Source organism: Lepidochelys kempii, chromosome 28 (assembly GCF_965140285.1).
Source record: "Lepidochelys kempii isolate rLepKem1 chromosome 28, rLepKem1.hap1, whole genome shotgun sequence".
In the NCBI taxonomy this organism is placed as follows: domain Eukaryota; kingdom Metazoa; phylum Chordata; order Testudines; family Cheloniidae; genus Lepidochelys; species Lepidochelys kempii.
In genome coordinates, this window is record NC_136407.1 from 525,374 (window position 1) to 537,977 (window position 12,604).

A 12,604-nucleotide genomic window follows, 5' to 3' on the forward strand; every position below is an offset into this window, starting at 1 on the left:
GCAGTGGAGGTCTCGCCGGAGGCCGTGGCGGTGAGGGGGGGAGCAGTGGAGGTCTCGCCGGAGGCCGTGGCGGTGACGGGGGGAACAGTGGAGATGTCTCCGGAGGCCGTGGCGGTGAGGGCGGGAGCAGTGGAGGTCGCGCCGGAGGCCGTGGCGGTGAGGGCGGGAGCAGTGGAGGTCGCGCCGGAGGCCGTGGCGGTGAGGGCGGGAGCAGTGGAGGTCGCGCCGGAGGCCGTGGCGGTGACGGGGGGAACAGTGGAGATGTCTCCGGAGGCCGTGGCGGTGAGGGCGGGAGCAGTGGAGGTCGCGCCGGAGGCCGTGGCGGTGAGGGCGGGAGCAGTGGAGGTCGCGCCGGAGGCCGTGGCGGTGAGGGCGGGAGCAGTGGAGGTCGCGCCGGAGGCCGTGGCGGTGAGGGCGGGAGCAGTGGAGGTCGCGCCGGAGGCCGTGGCGGTGAGGGGGGGAGCAGTGGAGGTCGCGCCGGAGGCCGTGGCGGTGAGGGGGGGAGCAGTGGAGGTCTCGCCGGAGGCCGTGGCGGTGAGGGCGGGAGCAGTGGAGGTCTCGCCGGAGGCCGTGGCGGTGAGGGCGGGAGCAGTGGAGGTCTCGCCGGAGGCCGTGGCGGTGAGGGGGGGAGCAGTGGAGGTCTCGCCGGAGGCCGTGGCGGTGAGGGGGGGAGCAGTGGAGGTCTCGCCGGAGGCCGTGGCGGTGAGGGGGGGAGCAGTGGAGGTCTCGCCGGAGGCCGTGGCGGTGAGGGGGGGAGCAGTGGAGGTCTCGCCGGAGGCCGTGGCGGTGAGGGGGGGAGCAGTGGAGGTCTCGCCGGAGGCCGTGGCGGTGAGGGGGGGAGCAGTGGAGGTCTCGCCGGAGGCCGTGGCGGTGAGGGGGGGAGCAGTGGAGGTCTCGCCGGAGGCCGTGGCGGTGAGGGGGGGAGCAGTGGAGGTCTCGCCGGAGGCCGTGGCGGTGAGGGGGGGAGCAGTGGAGGTCTCGCCGGAGGCCGTGGCGGTGAGGGGGGGAGCAGTGGAGGTCTCGCCGGAGGCCGTGGCGGTGAGGGGGGGAGCAGTGGAGGTCTCGCCGGAGGCCGTGGCGGTGAGGGGGGGAGCAGTGGAGGTCTCGCCGGAGGCCGTGGCGGTGACGGGGGGAACAGTGGAGGTCTCGCCGGAGACCGTGGCGGTGACGGGGGGAACAGTGGAGATGTCTCCGGAGGCCGTGGCGGTGAGGGCGGGAGCAGTGGAGGTCGCGCCGGAGGCCGTGGCGGTGAGGGCGGGAGCAGTGGAGGTCGCGCCGGAGGCCGTGGCGGTGAGGGCGGGAGCAGTGGAGGTCGCGCCGGAGGCCGTGGCGGTGAGGGCGGGAGCAGTGGAGGTCGCGCCGGAGGCCGTGGCGGTGAGGGCGGGAGCAGTGGAGGTCTCGCCGGAGGCCGTGGCGGTGAGGGGGGGAGCAGTGGAGGTCTCGCCGGAGGCCGTGGCGGTGAGGGGGGGAGCAGTGGAGGTCTCGCCGGAGGCCGTGGCGGTGAGGGCGGGAGCAGTGGAGGTCTCGCCGGAGGCCGTGGCGGTGAGGGGGGGAGCAGTGGAGGTCTCGCCGGAGGCCGTGGCGGTGAGGGGGGGAGCAGTGGAGGTCTCGCCGGAGGCCGTGGCGGTGAGGGGGGGAGCAGTGGAGGTCTCGCCGGAGGCCGTGGCGGTGAGGGGGGGAGCAGTGGAGGTCTCGCCGGAGGCCGTGGCGGTGAGGGCGGGAGCAGTGGAGGTCTCGCCGGAGGCCGTGGCGGTGAGGGGGGGAGCAGTGGAGGTCTCGCCGGAGGCCGTGGCGGTGAGGGCGGGAGCAGTGGAGGTCTCGCCGGAGGCCGTGGCGGTGAGGGGGGGAGCAGTGGAGGTCTCGCCGGAGGCCGTGGCGGTGAGGGGGGGAGCAGTGGAGGTCTCGCCGGAGACCGTGGCGGTGACGGGGGGAACAGTGGAGATGTCTCCGGAGGCCGTGGCGGTGAGGGCGGGAGCAGTGGAGGTCGCGCCGGAGGCCGTGGCGGTGAGGGCGGGAGCAGTGGAGGTCGCGCCGGAGGCCGTGGCGGTGAGGGCGGGAGCAGTGGAGGTCGCGCCGGAGGCCGTGGCGGTGAGGGCGGGAGCAGTGGAGGTCGCGCCGGAGGCCGTGGCGGTGAGGGCGGGAGCAGTGGAGGTCGCGCCGGAGGCCGTGGCGGTGAGGGGGGGAGCAGTGGAGGTCGCGCCGGAGGCCGTGGCGGTGAGGGGGGGAGCAGTGGAGGTCGCGCCGGAGGCCGTGGCGGTGAGGGGGGGAGCAGTGGAGGTCGCGCCGGAGGCCGTGGCGGTGAGGGGGGGAGCAGTGGAGGTCGCGCCGGAGGCCGTGGCGGTGAGGGCGGGAGCAGTGGAGGTCGCGCCGGAGGCCGTGGCGGTGAGGGGGGGAGCAGTGGAGGTCTCGCCGGAGGCCGTGGCGGTGAGGGCGGGAGCAGTGGAGGTCTCGCCGGAGGCCGTGGCGGTGAGGGCGGGAGCAGTGGAGGTCTCGCCGGAGGCCGTGGCGGTGAGGGCGGGAGCAGTGGAGGTCTCGCCGGAGGCCGTGGCGGTGAGGGCGGGAGCAGTGGAGGTCTCGCCGGAGGCCGTGGCGGTGAGGGGGAGAGCAGTGGAGGTCTCGCCGGAGGCCGTGGCGGTGAGGGGGGGAGCAGTGGAGGTCTCGCCGGAGGCCGTGGCGGTGAGGGGGGGAGCAGTGGAGGTCGCGCCGGAGGCCGTGGCGGTGAGGGGGGGAGCAGTGGAGGTCGCGCCGGAGGCCGTGGCGGTGAGGGCGGGAGCAGTGGAGGTCGCGCCGGAGGCCGTGGCGGTGAGGGGGGGAGCAGTGGAGGTCGCGCCGGAGGCCGTGGCGGTGAGGGGGGGAGCAGTGGAGGTCTCGCCGGAGGCCGTGGCGGTGAGGGCGGGAGCAGTGGAGGTCTCGCCGGAGGCCGTGGCGGTGAGGGCGGGAGCAGTGGAGGTCTCGCCGGAGGCCGTGGCGGTGAGGGCGGGAGCAGTGGAGGTCTCGCCGGAGGCCGTGGCGGTGAGGGCGGGAGCAGTGGAGGTCTCGCCGGAGGCCGTGGCGGTGAGGGGGAGAGCAGTGGAGGTCTCGCCGGAGGCCGTGGCGGTGAGGGGGGGAGCAGTGGAGGTCTCGCCGGAGGCCGTGGCGGTGAGGGGGGGAGCAGTGGAGGTCTCGCCGGAGGCCGTGGCGGTGAGGGCGGGAGCAGTGGAGGTCTCGCCGGAGGCCGTGGCGGTGAGGGCGGGAGCAGTGGAGGTCTCGCCGGAGGCCGTGGCGGTGAGGGCGGGAGCAGTGGAGGTCTCGCCGGAGGCCGTGGCGGTGAGGGGGGGAGCAGTGGAGGTCTCGCCGGAGGCCGTGGCGGTGAGGGGGGGAGCAGTGGAGGTCTCGCCGGAGGCCGTGGCGGTGAGGGGGGAAGCAGTGGAGGTCTCGCCGGAGGCCGTGGCGGTGAGGGCGGGAGCAGTGGAGGTCTCGCCGGAGGCCGTGGCGGTGAGGGCGGGAGCAGTGGAGGTCTCGCCGGAGGCCGTGGCGGTGACGGCGGGAGCAGTTGAGGTCTCGCCGGAGGCCGTGGCGGTGAGGGGGGGAGCAGTGGAGGTCTCGCCGGAGGCCGTGGCGGTGAGGGCGGGAGCAGTGGAGGTCTCGCCGGAGGCCGTGGCGGTGAGGGGGGGAGCAGTGGAGGTCTCGCCGGAGGCCGTGGCGGTGAGGGGGGGAGCAGTGGAGGTCTCGCCGGAGGCCGTGGCGGTGAGGGCGGGAGCAGTGGAGGTCTCGCCGGAGGCCGTGGCGGTGAGGGCGGGAGCAGTGGAGGTCTCGCCGGAGGCCGTGGCGGTGAGGGCGGGAGCAGTGGAGGTCTCGCCGGAGGCCGTGGCGGTGAGGGGGGGAGCAGTGGAGGTCTCGCCGGAGGCCGTGGCGGTGAGGGGGGGAGCAGTGGAGGTCTCGCCGGAGGCCGTGGCGGTGAGGGGGGGAGCAGTGGAGGTCTCGCCGGAGGCCGTGGCGGTGAGGGCGGGAGCAGTGGAGGTCTCGCCGGAGGCCGTGGCGGTGAGGGCGGGAGCAGTGGAGGTCTCGCCGGAGGCCGTGGCGGTGAGGGCGGGAGCAGTGGAGGTCTCGCCGGAGGCCGTGGCGGTGAGGGCGGGAGCAGTGGAGGTCTCGCCGGAGGCCGTGGCGGTGAGGGCGGGAGCAGTGGAGGTCTCGCCGGAGGCCGTGGCGGTGAGGGGGGGAGCAGTGGAGGTCTCGCCGGAGGCCGTGGCGGTGAGGGCGGGAGCAGTGGAGGTCTCGCCGGAGGCCGTGGCGGTGAGGGCGGGAGCAGTGGAGGTCTCGCCGGAGGCCTTTGTGGGGTTGCTAGGAGCAGTGGAGGTCTCAACGGAGGCCGTGGCGGCGTCGGGGGCCGTGGAGGACTCCATGCTGGATGTGGCTTCAGTTGGAGTTACATTAGCTAAGAACATAATAACAGCCACACTGTGTGAGACTTGTCCCCCGTCCATCACAGTAGACAGTCAGCCTATTGCTGCCAGTGCCAGAGTTTCAAAATGAGTGGACAGAACAGGGCAATTTCAAGTGATTCATCCCCTGTTGTCCCATCACAGCCTCTGGCATTCAGGGATTAAAACAATGACAGCCTTGGGGTTTCCTCCCTGACCCTCTCCTTAGGATATAGATATTCAGGCCTGTAGGCAAAGGCCTGTACTCTAAGACTTTAGGTGTATTCTTATCACTTAGCTAGTTCTAGAGGTATAAAAGAAAGAATCAAAATCACTGTCTGCCGGTGTAAGGGCCTTCTCTTACTGTGACAGTCTGAGGCCCTTTGGCTCAGCAGCAGAGGCAGCCATGAGCTGGGAAGCCACCGGTCACCTCCTCACATTCCCAACTAGTCACATTGAAAGAAGGTGCTATTGGGCTGTTAGGATACACTCCTGTCCTGATAATGCCTATCGCCTCCAGAGAAAGGGAAGTGCCTAGAAAATGTAAAAGGAAACTTAGTTTGAGAGCATCCTGTCTGGCAAGAACTCACTTATCCATAGCTGGGATGTGAAATCCTCACTTCTGTATTGTTTTGTCATTATAGTTCCCACTTTGCTATTGTCTGTATAATCTCTGTCTGGTGCTGTGATTGTTCCTGTCTGCTGTATAATTAATTTGCTGGGTGTAAACTAATGAAGGTGGTGGGCTATAACTGGTTGACGGTCGCTGCACGTTGAGTGCACACTGAACTATCCACAGTGACTCCAGGATCTCTTTCTTGAGTGGTAACAGCTCATTTAGACCCCATCGTTTTATACAAATAGTTGGGATGATGTTTCCCAGTGTGCAGTACTTTGCATTTATCACGTGTGGCAAATTGCCGGCAGTGCTACGATGGGTCTTGCCCTTTCTCTTCTTGGGTGCGGGTTCAGGGCACCGTTTCCTGCCCCTGAACTGGGGTATTAACTGCCCCACTAGTGTCCTAGGGGAGGGGAGAGGAGAGGGAGGGACCTGGGCCCACCCTCTACTCTGGGTCCCAGCCCAGGGGCCCTAGGGATAGTGGTAAACCACTAGAACTAGCGGTTCCTTCCCCTGGGCTACTTCCCTCTCCTGCCCCTCAGCTTGTGGGGCTTCCTGCCCTCCCTCCGCACAAACCAGGTGCCCCTTTACCTAGGGTCTTGGTCTTCTTAGCCGACCACAGCACTTCTCCCAACTCTCCTCTGCTTCCCTCCAAACTGCTCTCTGCTCCAACGCCAATCCACTCTGCTTCAAGTCCTCCTCTTGTCTGATTGAAGCAGGGCGGGTTTATCATGTGACTGGCTTCAGGTGCTTTAATTAATTTATAGCAAACTTTCTTCCCTCTACAGGGAATAAGGCTCCCTTCTAACACTCTCCTGCTGCCCTCTGGCCATGCTGTATCACACAACATTGAATTTCATCGGCCATTTTGTACCCCAATCACCTGGAGATCCTTTTGTAGCTCTTCCCAGTCTGCCTAGGACTTAACTATCTTGAGTAGTTTTGCATCATCTGCAAACTTTGCCCCCTCACTGTTTACCCCATTTTGCAGATCATGGTTGTGGTTGTTCTGTCTGTGATCATGGTGGCTGTGGCCAAGAACCTGGTCTTTTCCGTCATGTCAATGGGTGGGATGGATGGGTCGGGATGGGGAGATAGATGGGGTGTATGGGGATAGACAGAGAACGAAAGAGGGGATGCATGGGGATGGATAGATAATCGTGGTGTGCCAGCTGTACTGTGGTTGAGGTGGAGTATCCCGTTCTGAGAATGGTTGACTCTTCTAAGCGCTCTAAGCTCCTCATGCTTACTTGGAAGGTTTTGAACTTTGGTGTGCCTCCTGGGAACCTGAGACCGGGAAATTCGAGCAAGGGGTTCCCGAGATGCAGCCCCGCCCCAAACAAAAACAGCATTTCATAATATCCTCTGGCTTAATCAACATTTTTTGGTGCGTACATGAGAGACAAACCCAAGTGGATCTCAGTCACTCAGTATTTGTGTGTGATGAGGGGAGGGTGAGATTCCATGGAAATTTTTGAGAAAAATAATTGTGGAATTTTCTGGTGACAAATCAAAGCTCTAAATATTTCAGTTGGGAACTGCCACCAAGCTGCCTTATAGACGTTTTAGTTCAGACACCTCATGTCCCCACCTTTCTTCTACAGGCCTGGCTTCCTGCCTAGACTACATCTCCCATGATGCACCACGGTAGCTCTGCCAGAGGAGAAACTCTGGTGCATCATGGGAGGTGACCTCCCACTAGGAAGCCAAGTCTGCAGGGGAGACTGCAGAGGAGAAGGAAGGTGTGACGCATCCAAACTTCAACTCCCATCCAAACTTCAACTCCCATGAGCCACCTCGGCACCATTTCCAAATAGAAATGCTTGATTTTTTTTCATGAGAAGTTGAAATTTCCCATTGGAAAGCCCAACTAACCTGTGGAACTCATTGCCAGGGGATGTTGTGATGGCCAAAAGTATAACTGGGTTCAGAGGAGAACTGGATAAGTCCGAGGAGGACAGGACCACACTAGCCAAGATGGACGGGGACAAAATACCATGCTCAAGGTGACCATAAACCTCTGACTGCAAGAAGCCAGGAGTGGAAGACACCTGGATCTCTCCAAAACTGCCCTGTTCTGTTCACTCCCCCTGAAGCAACGGGCAACTGTTGGAAGACAGGATACTGGGCATGATGGACTTTTGGTCTGACCCAATATGGCCACTCTGGCATTATGAAATAGACGCTTTTCACACACCAAAAAAAGTTTTGGTAAAAACCCTATTTGCCATCAAAACCCAGTTTCAACTGGAGATTTTCACAGGTTCAGGGACATCAGCGCCCTTTCCATCAGCATCCTCTGGTTGTTCTCTGTCCCAGGAAGACGGATGCCAAGAAATGGAGCTTAGTTACATTTCCTGGAGTGTCCCTCCTCCATGGGTGCATTGCCACATTCACCCCCATTGGCCGGGCTCCAAGCCATGCTCTGCCTTTGCTGCCTAATGAGCGGGTTGATCATTAGCCTGGTGAAGGGTGGGGCTGGCAGTCCTGGCCCCGAGGCAAAGCCCCTGTGACAGGCCAAATTAGCCTAAGAGGTTAAGATTGTCGGGCTCAACGGGTAGTGATCAATGGCTCCATGTCTAGTTGGCAGCCGGTATCAAGTGGAGTGCCCCAAGGGTCGGTCCTGGGTCCGGTTTTGTTCAATATCTTCATAAATGATCTGGAGGATGGTGTGGATTGCACTCTCAGCAAATTTGCGGATGATACTAAACTGGGAGGAGTGGTAGATACGCTGGAGGGGAGGGATAGGATACAGAAGGACCTAGACAAATTGGAGGATTGGGCCAAAAGAAATCTGATGAGGTTCAATAAGGATAAGTGCAGGGTCCTGCACTTAGGATGGAAGAATCCAATGCACCGCTACAGACTAGGGACCGAATGGCTATGCAGCAGTTCTGCGGAAAAGGACCTAGGGGTGACAGTGGACGAGAAGCTGGATATGAGTCAGCAGTGTGCCCTTGTTGCCAAGAAGGCCAATGGCATTTTGGGATGTATAAGTAGGGGCATAGCGAGCAGATCGAGGGACGTGATCATTCCCCTCTATTCGACATTGGTGAGGCCTCATCTGGAGTACTGTGTCCAGTTTTGGGCCCCACACTACAAGAAGGATGTGGAAAAATTGGAGAGAGTCCAGCGAAGGGCAAGAAAAATGATTAGGGGTCTAGAACGCATGAGTTATGAGGAGAGGCTGAGGGAGCTGGGATTGTTTAGCCTGCAGAAGAGAAGAATGAGGGGGGATTTGATAGCTGCTTTCAACTACCTGAAAGGGGGTTCCAAAGAGGATGGCTCTAGACTGTTCTCAATGGTAGCAGATGACAGAACGAGGAGTAATGGTCTCAAGTTGCAGTGGGGGAGGTTTAGATTGGATATTAGGAAAAACTTTTTCACTAAGAGGGTGGGGAAACACTGGAATGCGTTACCTAGGGAGGTGGTAGAATCTCCTTCCTTAGAGGTTTTTAAGGTCAGGCTTGACAAAGCCCTGGCTGGGATGATTTAACTGGGAATTGGTCCTGCTTCGAGCAGGGGGTTGGACTAGATGACCTTCTGGGGTCCCTTCCAACCCTGATATTCTATGATTCTATGATTCTAAGAAAAACTCAGCTTAAGAGGAAAGGTGAAAAAACAAACAAACATGTGGGCCTGTGGAGCCTTTAGAAAAGAAGAGTGAGGGAGGGGAGAGACCTGAGAACAGGCTCCAGATATTTTCAAAAGAGGACAGGGATCAATTGTTCTCTGTGGCCACTGAAGGCAGGACAAGGTGCAATGGGGCTAATCTGGAGCAGAGCAAAGTTCAGTTGGGTTTTAGGAGACGCCTTCTCACTCCTGGGGAGCTCAGCTCTGGAACAGGCACCACGGGAGGCCAGAGGGTCCCGTCGCTGGTGGATTTTAAGAACAGGTTGGACAAACACCCATCAGGGACAGTCTAGGTTTACTTGGTCCTGCCTTAGTGCAGGGGGCTGGACTGGATGACCTCTTGGGATCTCTTCCAGCCCTGTGTTTCTATGATGCTATGAATCTAGTGAGTTTATGGAAAATAGATCCTGTCAGACTAGCCTGGTTTCTTTTTTTTTTTTTTATGAGATTACAGATTGGGTTACTCAAGGCCATAGTGGTGACCCAATGGACTTAGACGTGGGTTTGACTTGGTCCTGCATGACATTTTGATGTAAAAGCTAGAACGATATAAAATGAACAGGGCACACATTGAATGGATGAAAAACTGGCTAACTGATAAATCTCAAAATGCAACTGTAAATGAGGAATGATCAGCAAACTGGTGTTTTTCTAGTGCAGTCCCTCAGGGACCGGTTCTTGGCCCTACTCTATTTAACATTGTTATCTATGACCTGGAAGAAAACATAAATCACTACTGATAAGATTTGCAGATGACGCAAAACTTGAGGGAGTGGTCAATAATGAAGAGGACGGGACTGATACAGTGTAATCTAGATCTCCTGGTAAAGTTGGCACAAGCCAACAAAATGTTTTTTAACGGGGCTAAATGTAAATGTGCACATCTAGGAACAAAGAAAGTAGGCAAGATACAGAGGATGGGGGACTCCCTGTCCTGGGGAGCAGTGACTCCAAAAAAATTTGGGGGTCATAGCGGGTAATCAGCCAAACGTGAGCTCCCAGCATGACACTGTGGCCAAAAAGGCTAATGCAATCCTGGGCTCTGTAAACTGGGGAATCGCCTCTAGGAGCAGAGAGATGATTTTGTATCTGTATTTGGCCAGGGTGCAACCACCACTGGGATCCCATGTCCCGTTCTGGTGCCCACAGTTCCAGCAGGGCTGTGATTAAATTGGATAGAGGCCAGAGAAGAGCCACAAAAAGGATTAGAAACCCTGCCTTCAAGTGAGAGACTTATAGAATCATAGAATAGAATATCAGGGTTGGAAGGGACCTCAGGAGGTCATCTAGTGAGAGTCCAACCCCCTGCTCAAAGCAGGACCAACCCCAGCTAAATCATCCCAGCCAGGGCTTTGTCAACCCTGGAAAGAGATTCCACCACCTCCCTAGGTAACGCATTCCAGTGCTTCACCACCCTCCTAGTGAAATAGTGTTTCCGAATATCCAACCTAGACCTTCCCCACTGCAACGTGAGACCATTGCTCCTTGTTCTGTCATCTGCCACCACTGAGAACAGTCTAGATCTATCCTCTTTGGACCCCCCTTTCAGGTAGTTGAAAGCAGCTATCAAATCCCCCCTCATTCTTCTCTTCTGCAGACTAAATAACCCCAGTTCCCTTAGCCTCTCCTCATAAGTCATGTGTACCAGTCCCCTAATCATTTTTGTTGCCCTCCGCTGGACACTTTCCAATTTTTCCACATCCTTCTTGTAGTGTGGGGCCCCAGACTGGACACAGTACTCCAGATGAGGCCTCACCAATGTCGAATAGAAGGGAACGATCACGTCCCTCGATCCACTGGCAATGCCCCTACTTATACATCCCAAAATGCCACTGGCCTTCTTGGCAATGAGGGCACACTGTTGACTCATATCCAGCTTCTCGTCCACTGTCAACCCTAGGTCCTTTTCTGCAGAACTGCTGCCGAGCCATTCGGTCCCTAGTCTGTAGCGGTGCATGGGATTCTCCTGTCCTAAGGGCAGGACTCTGTACTTGTCCTTGTGGATCCTCATCAGATTTCTTTTGGCCCAATCCTCCAATTTGTCTAGGTCCCTCTTTATCCTATCCCTACCCTCCAGCATATCTACCTCTCCTCCCAGTTTAGTGTCATCTGCAAACTTCCTGAGGGTGCAGTCCACGCTAGACTCAGGGAGCTCGATCTATTTAGCTTAACAAAAGAAGGTGAAGGGGTAACTTGATCACAGCCTGTCAGTACCTACGTGGGGAACAAATATTTAACAACGGGCTCTCCAATCTAGCAGAGGCAGGTCTAACCCGAACCGAGGGCTGGGAGTTGAAGCGAGACAAATCCAGACTGGAAAGAGATGTCAATTTTTAATGGTGAGAGTCATTAACCCTTGGAACAATTTCCCAGGGTCATGGTGTGTTCTCCACCAGTGACAACTGTTAAATCAAGGTTGGCTGTTTTTCTACCGGCTCTGCTCCATGAATGACTTGGTGGGGGCAGGTCTCCAGCCTGGGCACTCCAGGGGGTCAGACCATATGATAGCATTGGTCCTATCTGGCCTCAGAAGGTACGAATCTAGGAAAACACTGGTGGATGGGGTAGGAGGGGGGAACTAGCAGCTGGATCGTGGCAGGTGGTGGGGTGGGGAGACCAGGGCTCTTTGTGCAGACTCGCAGTGGGAACTGCCTTTGTGCCAGCAGAGGATGGGGAGAGCTTGTCACGGGCTGAGATCTGGGACTGGCCACTGGGGAACAGCGGGGCACACCCAGATCCAGGAAAGGCACTTGCAGGGGGAGACATCAAGGGGGCCATGCAGCATTGGGAAGACCCCCCAGCAGCACCCCCACCCCAAGAGGGAGCCTCTGGAGGATTCAGTGGGACCCCCCCTCCCCATCCTCAAATTAGAAGCCAAACGAACTTCAGGGGGCCCAGCAGAGGCTGGCCGCTCACTGAACCCCCCCCCCACCGGGACTGAGCCCCACTCACCTGATGTGATGCCTGAGCAGGCAAAGTGGAAGAGGAAGAGAAGAGCAGTAAATTTCCTCATCCTTCCCTGCAGAACACTTCGGTGTGGTCCGGAGAAGCAAAGGCAGCTGCGGCCAGCTGTCGGTTCAGAGGTCCCTAGGCACAGTTCCGAGAGAAGGCACGGGCAGGGCCACGTTCAGGTGCGGAGCGGAGCCGGCCCTCACCTGCTCACAGCCACACAGGAACTGAACAGAGAGAACAAGACTCGGGAAATATCAGCGGCCCAGAACGAACCTTTGTCCCTTCGCTCACAGTCTGTGAGCTCCCTCAAGGATGTTGCAGAGATAGGACAGGGACAATAACCAGAATGCAGTAGCAAAGGGCAGAGTGAGTAGTGTACCAGGTATTCAGTGGGCAAGCCCCAGGAACAAGGAAGGAGCTGGCTGCAGGGGTTGGGGTGATAAATAGAGGGGGTGTATAGAGATAGATAGATAGATAGATCGATCAACCTCAGGAGGTCATCTAGTCCAACCCCCTGCTCAAAGAAGGACCAACCCCAACTAAATCATCCCAGCCGGGGCTTTGTCAAGCCTGACCTTAAAAACCTCTAAGGAAGGAGATTCCACCACCTCCCTAGGGAACCCATTCCAGGGCTTTACCACCCTCCTCGTGAAATAGTGTTTCCGAATATCCAACCTAGACCCTCCCCCACTGCAATTTGAGACCATTACTCCTTGTTCTGTCATCTGCCACCACTGAGAACAGTCTAGATCCATCCTCTTTGGAACCCCCTTTCTGGTAGTTGAAAGCAGCTATCAAATCCCCCCTCATTCTTCTCTTCCGCAGACTAAACAATCCCAGTTCCCTCAGTCTCTCCTCATAAGTCATGTGCCCCAGCCCCCTAATCATTTTTGTTGCCCTCCACTGGACTTTCTCCAATTTGTCCACATCCTTTCTGTACTGGGGGGCCCAAAACTGGATGCAGTACCCCAGCTGTGGCCTCACCAGTGCCAAATAGAGG